Raw genomic sequence first — 9,043 nt, 5'->3', positions numbered from 1 at the left:
AAATTGTAAAGATTTTTATTGTTTTACAGTAGCAAATAAAGGTCTGATTTGTATCTAGGAGAACTACTGCCCTAGCTTCAAACTGTGCAGCAGCGTAAAACTCTGAGTTTTATGAATAAGCCCTTGGCTTATTGTTTCACAGAGCCCTAAGAAAATAAAAGGTAGCAATAAGTACAATAAGCATGAAAAAATAACCCCAATAGTGATAATCTACAGTGCATATTTCATGTATGAAAAACCTTGACTTCCTTTTCTTGAGAAGTACTCTAGCAAACACATTTATAGGCTGACATGTTCAACCTGACATTTTAAATAAGTGTGGCAAAAATCCAAGCATTTTATTTATAATTGTGGGTAGTCATGATGGATACTGCTGCTAAGTGCAATTCAGCACGATCAGAATTAAAGACAAACCTTGTGACCTGTGTCCTAACCAAAGCAGCTTGAATTCTGAATCTCCAGCTTACCCAATAAACAAACAAAAGAAGCAGTCCTTATGTGGGAAACAGCAAGGAAGAATGGTACTAATAGCACTATACAAAGAAATAGACAGGATTTTTTTTAATGTTTACTCAGTTACCTACACACTGCTGTATTAAAATGGCAAGCTTACTGAAATATTTTTATTTTTGTAGATTGGGAGACTTAAAAATCCAGAAGAAGTTTGCCTTCCAGAATATTTTTGCAAAATATTAAGCATGGACACTGCGAGCCAGGCCTGCAGAGCACTCCCACAGCAATGGCTTGGGAGGCTGAAGGCCAGACCCTGCCCCAGCCACCCCAGGAGCTCAGCGCCCGCTCAGCACCACAAGCACCCATTGGGCATGTGACAAAAGCCCAAAATGTGGTTGAAAGTGTGGGGCCCCAAACCCTCAGGGAAGAGAAATCCAGTGCTGGCTGCAGTTTCCAAACTGAAGACTGACCGACCGGTTAGAGCAAGAGGAATTCCATGGGTCAGTTGGACCCCGTGTAAGGAAGTCAAGGATGAAAGTTTAGAAATAAAGAAAGAGACTCAAGGGATTTGCAAAATACACAAGTTAACTTGGAGTCTCCTTTTAAATGGATTTCCTTTAGAGCTAGAATTGAGATGAATGCACTGAAGCACTCTGAAAGACATGCCCAGATGTCCCAAAGTTCCTATAGCCAAACTATTTACAGATCTCCTCCTCCATAGCTTACAGGGATTGTGCTGTGACCTCGATCTCACGATATGCTGCATGCTCCAGAGCTAGCTCTGCAACAAGCTTTCCAGGTCCTTAGCAAGCTCTGGAAAACCAAAATGAAGCATCTGCTATGCTGAAAGCAAGTACAAGAATTAGGCAGTGTGATCTGAGAAGAATACGAACGCTTCCTTTTGAACCGGTCTGTTGCAGTATAAATGTTTTGTGGTTTTTTTTTTAAGCCTGTTAAGGGCAAAAGACACCTTGAAACCTTCGCTTTGGAGATGCAAAAGCAACGCAGCTGCCTCCTTTGAGGCTGCTCCGCGCTTTTCGCCAAGGTGACGCGCTTGGGGGAAGGCGCGCACCCAGCCGGCCCCAGCGCGGAGGGAGGCCGCGCAGGAGGGAAGGAGGCAGGGAGGGAGGCAAGGAGGGCTCGCAGGAGGGAAGGAGGCAAGCAGGGAGGCAGGGAGGCCGCGCAGGAGGAGGCCGCGGGCGCTGAGCGCGGGGAGGAGCCGCGGCCGCCGCGCCCTCTCCATTGGCTGCGCCCGCGGGAGCGCGGAGCCCCCAGAGCAGGCGCGCAAATAAAGACTGCACCTGGGGACACCACCTTAAGTGGGCAGAACTTCCCCTCGCCCGCTCCAGCGCTTTTTAAAGATTTTTTCCCCTCCCTTACGCTTTTTTTTTGGTGCCTCTCCACCGCTCTCCGCTCCTCTTCCTACCGTGTTCTCCCTCGCCCAAAGTCTCCTTCCTGCACCTTCCCGCTCGCTGCCTGCCGCTGGCACAAGCCAGCCTGGTGCACCCAACGAGGGAGCTCTCCTTTCCTCCCGTTTGTTCCACTTCCCCTGGAATTCTGCGCAACAGAAGGAAGAAAAAGAAGAAAACCATAGCCACTAACAGTCTTATTTACCAGCTGTTTTATTTTAGTTCCCTGTCTCCATAGCCCTCTTTCGAGTTTTTTTATTTCGGCTGAAGGGTTCAGTAAAGCAGTTGCCAGACGGGAGTTGTGCCTAGTTAACGAGACAGGTGAGTGCACAGCGGGGCACACGCAGCGTACCAAGCTTGGAGCTGGGGGAGCGGCGTGGCTGGGAGGCTTTGCGCATGGCCGGGGTTTCTCTGGAAGGCTGCGGCACGAGGAGGATGCAGACGGCTGCAGCCAGTGGTATCGGTCCTGCTCGTGCAGCAGAGACACACACTGCTTGTTCAGTACCAACACCTGAGCCGCTGCCCTTTGCCGTCTGGAAGCTGAGGCCAAGAAATAGGCTTAAAGAGGGAAAATTGCAAACATCTTTAGTGTTTCTTATTGGTGTTTTAAGTTGTTGCAATTAATAGCTAACTTATTCAGAGCATCAATTGATGATGCACTGAGAGCTCCCCTAAGAACACTTACTACACTGGTGCTCGTTAGGAGCCATGTAATTGCATTAAAACCCGCGGAGTTGCTCTGGATTTATATCGGTGCAACGAATAACAGGTTTGATCTGCCGTATATGAAAGTTTAGCTTAGTTTCAGTGAGTTGATTTTAACTCATAGTTTTCTATGCAAACCACTTGAAAAATGGTTTCTTATCTATCCAGAGATACAATGAAAAATTGGAGAGCTTATTGAGAATGTGAATTTGTTATTTTTCCCTAGAAAAGTTTAAACAACCATGAGCTCAATGATGTTTGCAAAGTTCTCTGAAGTCCTAAATTCCTATACTGCCGTGTGGCTTTAGGGATGCTGAAGCATGAGGGTAGTTGAGCGCTCTCCTGAGCAGGCAGAGCTTATCTCTGGGATCAGAGGAGCCAGTGGCCTGAGGATGCTTCTTCCCCTGCTGTGCACTTCTACTTTCCTCTGGCTGCTAAGTACTAGCAAAAGAGAAGAGTCCAAAGGCCTTCTCAGTCACTTAAAACAGAACCAGAGCTTTGTAAATGACTTCAGCTACTGCTGTAAGAACGGGTTCCTCTGCAACGAGCAACGCACAATTGCATAGCTGACCACGTTTAAATTACTGTGTTGTAAAACTGGCTCAAAATTAAGAGAATATAAAGCTGTTTTACCTCTAAAAACCAATAGCAGCTGATTTTAAACAAAGGCTTTGGAAAAGTGTGAAGCAGCACCAGAGTGAAAAAGACCAGTGGAAAACCCAGAATGAACAGACTGCGCTTTGAATGCATTTCCTAGAAAAGGCCGGGGCAAAGGGCATTTTCAGACATAGCTGAATCAGGTAAGGGTAGCAATGCATTGCTTTGGAAAGTCTCACTTGGTCGCAGCTTCAGACAGTAGTTTCACTGATGCTAATTTTAAATGCAAGCTTATGTTACAGTGAAACAGGTTATCATATACTTTTCTAAACAGGAATCCCAGTTACGGGCACTTTTGGGAGCACGAAGGGTACTGGACTGAAAATTTCAAGGGCTTGTAATCACTGGGCCTAATGCAAAGTCCTTTTAATACAATAGAAATGCTACAAACTTTGGTCAGTGCATCTCTTAGTCCCCCTGTAGACACAGAAATATAGAAACATTTGCTCACATTAAAGTTCAGAGAAGTCCACTACATTTTATCTGACCTTTAAAGGTCTGCCACTTGTGAGGACGCAGTGGATCGCAGCTGGTGCCCAGGTAGGAGATCCCTGCAGCAGACTGCAGCCTGACTCTTAAGACTTCTCCCCAAGGAGAAGCAAAGACCTAGTGGTGTCTAATTAAAAAAGCTAAAAAAAGCCAATACTGTTCACCTTTAATGCAGTTTAAATTGGTTATTCAAGATTGAGGGGTAGTCAGTCAGATACAGGCCTCCAGAGCTTGTATTTCAGGTTTTTATTACCATGTTTTTATGTAAGGCTTTGTTGATATGCACCTTTACTTCACAATCTGAGCTGTTCCCAAAGAAAGCCAAAGCCAGATTTGCAGCTGTTCCTTTTCTCTTGAAGGCATACTGGCAAAGTGGATTCCAGGCACCAAGCGGTTAATAGCTGGAAGCTGTGCATTAGGCATTTATGGCACTAAAGCCCGTTGCAACTTGCCTGATAAAAGGCATTTCAAATAAGCCAGGATTGCATAGAGGAATTTCAGTTGATGAGTTCCTGCCTAGGCCACTCTTTCTCAGGACTTATCCAAAAGCTTTTAACATGTCTTGACAAAGCAAAGGGAGAGGCTTCAATGCAGCAGCAGACAGCAGGTTTATGTTTAAAAGGAAAAGAAAAAGTGAGAGGAACACCCTAAGCTATTTGTTCTGCTAAATCCTCTATCAGCACCTCCATAGCGGGTTTCTTTTTTTTTCTTTTTTAAGTGCAGCCAAGCATTGCAGTTTATCTTCAATTCAAGTTTTTGCATTCCAACCAATCTTTTCCTAAGCTGCAAAGTTTAAGCAAATTAAATTTGAAATTTTCCTAAGTTAATCAAGTGCCTGGGAATACCAAAGCCTGCTGCTAGTCAGAACTGGACCCTGCGTTTCACTAGGCACTTGGAGTCCACTTTGTATATTAGAGGCACTTAATATATTTTTAACAGTTTTTTTTTTTCTTTGTTTCACAGATAGGAAGCTCTTTGGAAGAAGATTAACGTCTTCTGGAGGGTTTGGACAGCGCTTAGCTTAGGGCTTTGCATCTTCAGAGTGCTTCTGGCACCCCCATAGCATAAATTCCCAGATGCGCTAAGGTGTGTGCAAGAGCAGTGGTAGGTTGACACTACCATGTTAGGACAAGCAGAGTGTTCCCTGTTCTGCCTGCCCACGCATTACAAGAAGCCTCCAGCATCCATCTCCAATTACCATATCATGTGGGGCCGTTCATAAGAAAGATTATTTCTCCCCTACCTAGGCTAAAGGAAAGTAGTAGCTTAACACAGTCTCAGTATTGCAGATATGGCCAGGCACGTAGAAGAAAATTGTCTATCTGCATTCTTTGGATTTTGTAGATTCGGAGGTTTAAGGCCGGAAGGGACTATGAACATTATCCTGTTGAACCTCCCTCTTAAAAAAACGTAGATTCTCCATCAGTAGAGCTACAGAATATCATTTGGAGAAGCTTTCAGTAGTTTAAGACCTTCAAAAGATGGAGAATTGCCATATCCATTGGTAAAGTTTTTCCCACAGTTAACATTACGAATCATACCTGGCAACTTGTTACGGGATGAAGTTAAAAAGATTGAAAAGAGGGAAAGAGGAAACAAATTAATCAGTGAGCAAACAAAAGTTTCAGGCTCTTACATTCCCACGAGCATGGATTGTAGACAGTTTCACACCTCCTACGTAGAATTTGAACATTGCAGATGCACCAGCTGTACTACCCTAAGATGTATATTAACATGCGATGAGCTTGCCTGCATTTTCCGAGTGAAATAAGGACGGTCCATGGGTTCTGTTGTCCTTCATTCCACCGGAGTCTGTCTCATACCTAACCAGATTTCAGTGGAGTGAAGCACAAGAGACATGGAGATGAATCAGCAACAAGAGGAACTGCTTCCCACTGCCAAAGAAAGGAAACTACATGGAAATTTGGATACGCCAAGCATCCAGAGATCAAGCATGCTGGGAAATGGAGAGGAGCAGTACACTGAGCATTTTAATAACCTGAATATTTCTTGAAAATCTCCAGTAAGAGCCCATTTTGAAAATGTACTTACTTTTTACATAATACATAAAAATTAAAACGTCTACAAAGACCGCAAGCTGCTTTCTCGAAGGCTTAAATACCTTATTAGCAGGAAATTAAACTCTAATGTGGATAAATTAGATGTGTAACCATTGCTTTCAGTCATCTTATCTCTAGGATAGTATAGTCAAGAAACCAGAATATAACTTTGTTTTAGGGCATATGTACCACAGTGCGTTTCCTTAAGGATCTTTCTCTAAGCATCCATGGGCAATGCCTGCCTCCCTCCAACACCCCCTGCCACAGTACCTTCAGAATGTGGCAAAACACCATTAAAATTTTTGGTCCATTTATTTTGTAATAAAATGAATGTAAATAAAATTCAAGTTGAGGGAGAATTTAGATTTTTTCAGGCTGAACACCAGATGGTTCTTCTAAGGTATCTGTGTAAAATCCCCAAAGGTTAATGCAGTTAAACATTTTGATGCATAAGAGCATTGCATTCAACACCAATCATTCACCAATTGTAATTGCCTTTTTGAAGTCCTCACCTCCCTGAGATGAATGCCCAAAAATATTAGGTCTGGCAGGTTTAAAACAAAAACAAAACGTCCTTCTACCACCAGAAGGAATTACTTTCTTTGATAGACTTAGTGCTGGATTTCAGTAATCAATTATTCTGTATTACTTCTCAGCTACTTGCCTAATCAATGTCCTTCCTCCCTCCCTGTCCCCCCCCCCACCCTTTTATTTGACTGACTTTAAAAGCACTCAAAAAATCTACTTGCTGACACCCTTTTCTTTCAAATGCAGACCACCACAGGGTATGTATGCTCCTTGGAAAGCCAACGGCCAGCTTCCACAAGGTAGCACTGAGCCCTTCCAGTCAGCATTGAAAGTTCCCAAAGCTTCTGACATTTATTTCCAGGCTCATTCTTAAGCATAACACGCAGCTTGTCTTGGACATCTTACAAAAAAATAATTTTCCTGTTTAATACTAATAATTAAAGTTACACTCTTGATTCCAAACCAAATCATTACAATACCAGGAGCACAGCATATATTCAAACCAGGATCCTGCCAATCCTTTACTTTTTTTTTTTTTAATACACTTATCCATATAGCACTCTATCTCTGTAGGTATCTTGAAATACATAACCAAAAAGAGATTTTTTTTCCCCATTAAATATTTTTCTCAGGGAATCTCAGAACTGAGATTTTTAACAAGCCATTCCTTAGAGTTCTGGTTGTGATTACTGCACAGCAGTAACAAGAACACTAGGAACAAAAAGATAAGGAAGGGGATCAATCTAAGTAGACAGAGTAAAAGTGCAGAAGTGTACGTATAATGTGCCAAACATAAGCAGATGAAAGATTTGGTAAACAAGAAAACTTGTGCATAAAGGTAATAAAGTAAGTGTACCTACCTTCCCACTGCCTGGTCCAAGGAGCTGCACCTGGCACAGAGAAACTGCTCGGTTTTGCTCCAAGCCCCCCGAGGTGTGATGCTGCACGGGCTGCCCTCTCACCCTTCCTTCCCTGGCTGGCTTCAGCTTCCTGGGCTTGAGAGGCCTTCTTCGTGGGGCACTGTGAGCTCTCTGAAAACAGAAATACAGTTGGGTATTAATGATATGCTAGGGAATGTTTACAGCACTCACAGTAATATATTACCTAGCCATTTGTCCCCCCCCGCCAATACAAAGGACACTTTGCCTAACAGCTTTCCGTACATTAAAGCAATGAACATCCATACATTAACGCAATGAACATAACGAGATAGCAGACAACCTACCAGAGAGGCGCACTGCTATGGACAAGTCTTTGTCAATACACGGCGCAGTTAGCACAACTCCTCAGCGATGACAGGCACTATGTAAATGCAGGCTCATTATCAAAGAAACCATGGCTCACTGCTCAAATTGATGCAGCACCACAGACAAGAAAAAACCCTCAAGTTACTCTTCTGAGTAATATGTGCAGTCTAAAGATCGAGTATTTCCACCTCTTAGCACCTAAGATTTAAATTTGGCTATTCAGACAAGAAGAATTTACTTTAAGGTAAAAGGAATGAGATCAAACAAACAAACAAACAAAAACCAGCCCAAGTATCACCAACTGCTAGGCTTGGCTCATGCATTTGGCAGCCTCTTCTTGAGGTTGCCACTGTTGGTACTTGGTGCCTTATTAGCTCCAGGTGCATCCATCCACAAAACACGGCCCTTTTCCAGCCCCAACAAGCCTGCACGTGCAGGCTCACTCACGCCGACACGCGAGGTTCGGCTCCACACGGAGAACCTGGGACCAGTGCACTTCCTTGGGGATCCCCCGTCCTGAGCGGTGCCTGTCGCTGCAGCCCTGCTCCCAGGGGCCTTTGGCACCTCTCAAGCCATGGCCCAGCCCTCTGCACACAAGCCATTTGCTGTACTGAGGAGCATGAAAAGAAATCCAAGCATGGTATAGGCTGTAACTCGTACAGCTGAAGAGAATATTTCAAATACCTCTAACAAACTAGGCAATGCTTTCACTCAAGATTCATCTCCTGGGCGGCACACGCAGCAGGGCAGCCACAAGAGCAGCAAGTACGCAGCCACTCCACAGAAGTCCTTCCCTGCCAAAAGCATTGGGAGCTGAACGATGCTTGGAAGGCCGTGAAGCCAGCACAGCTCACGCCACCAGCGTACCTGCCCTCTGTCCTTGTCCCCCACAGGGAGAAAGATCAGCAGTGACACCGATGACTGAGCTGAGGTGAGCAGCCAGGGAGACAGCTAGAGAAAGCAAAGTTTTTGACTCAACAGTTGTATTTTAGTGATGAATCTAAATTCCTTACCTAAAAGTAGTTTTATTATTTTACTCGAATACCCTCTGCTGCCTGTACTACAAACCCCCCAGCCCTTTTTTTGGGTCCTCTTGCCATAAGCACCGCCTCGTGTCTGGTGGTAACTCTGCAGAGCTCTGAAGCAGAGGGGAGGCTTGGATAAGAGGCCCTTTAGAAACCCTTTACAAATGTAGATTTGATTGACTGACTGATTGAACTTAATTGCAGACATTCTCTTAATTGTACACTTAATTACTGACACTGTGTCAAAAGATTTCTGATGCAGCACCTGGAGGACAACCTTGCAAGTGCCAGTCAAAGCCAGCTGCACGAGACATCAGGGAGGTGCTCCGTATCGCCTACAGCTTGGAAGGGGAAAAATCATAATATTTTAATAATATACAATTAGGTTTCACCCACCCTCAAGCGCGCGTTTGCACGTACACACAATCACAAATCTTTTTGCAGGGAGGGCATCTAATGCATCGGGAAGA

General features: G+C 44.2%; 2 long non-coding RNA genes across 2 annotated transcripts in view; one reads left to right on the top strand and one right to left on the bottom strand.

Annotated features, from left to right (window-relative positions):
* Positions 1-334: 334 nt before the first annotated feature.
* Positions 335-9,043, bottom strand: part of LOC310887051 — a 34,930-nt gene continuing 26,221 nt past the window's right edge. Inside the window, exons 3-4 of the long non-coding RNA XR_014575626.1 lie at positions 7,162-7,332; positions 335-2,010 (exon numbers count right to left, since the gene is read on the bottom strand). This is a non-coding gene — a long non-coding RNA (uncharacterized lncRNA). The remainder of the gene's footprint in view (positions 2,011-7,161; positions 7,333-9,043) is intronic.
* LOC310887050 lies at positions 2,004-5,874 on the top strand. The gene is made up of 2 exons (XR_014575625.1): positions 2,004-2,183; positions 4,677-5,874. It is a non-coding gene; the product is annotated as an uncharacterized lncRNA (long non-coding RNA).

Source organism: Anser anser, assembly GCF_964211835.1.
Source record: "Anser anser genome assembly, chromosome: 27".
Classification (NCBI taxonomy): Eukaryota; Metazoa; Chordata; class Aves; order Anseriformes; family Anatidae; genus Anser; species Anser anser.
Note: the sequence above shows the minus strand (reverse complement) of the source record. Positions and strands in the feature narration are given on the sequence as shown.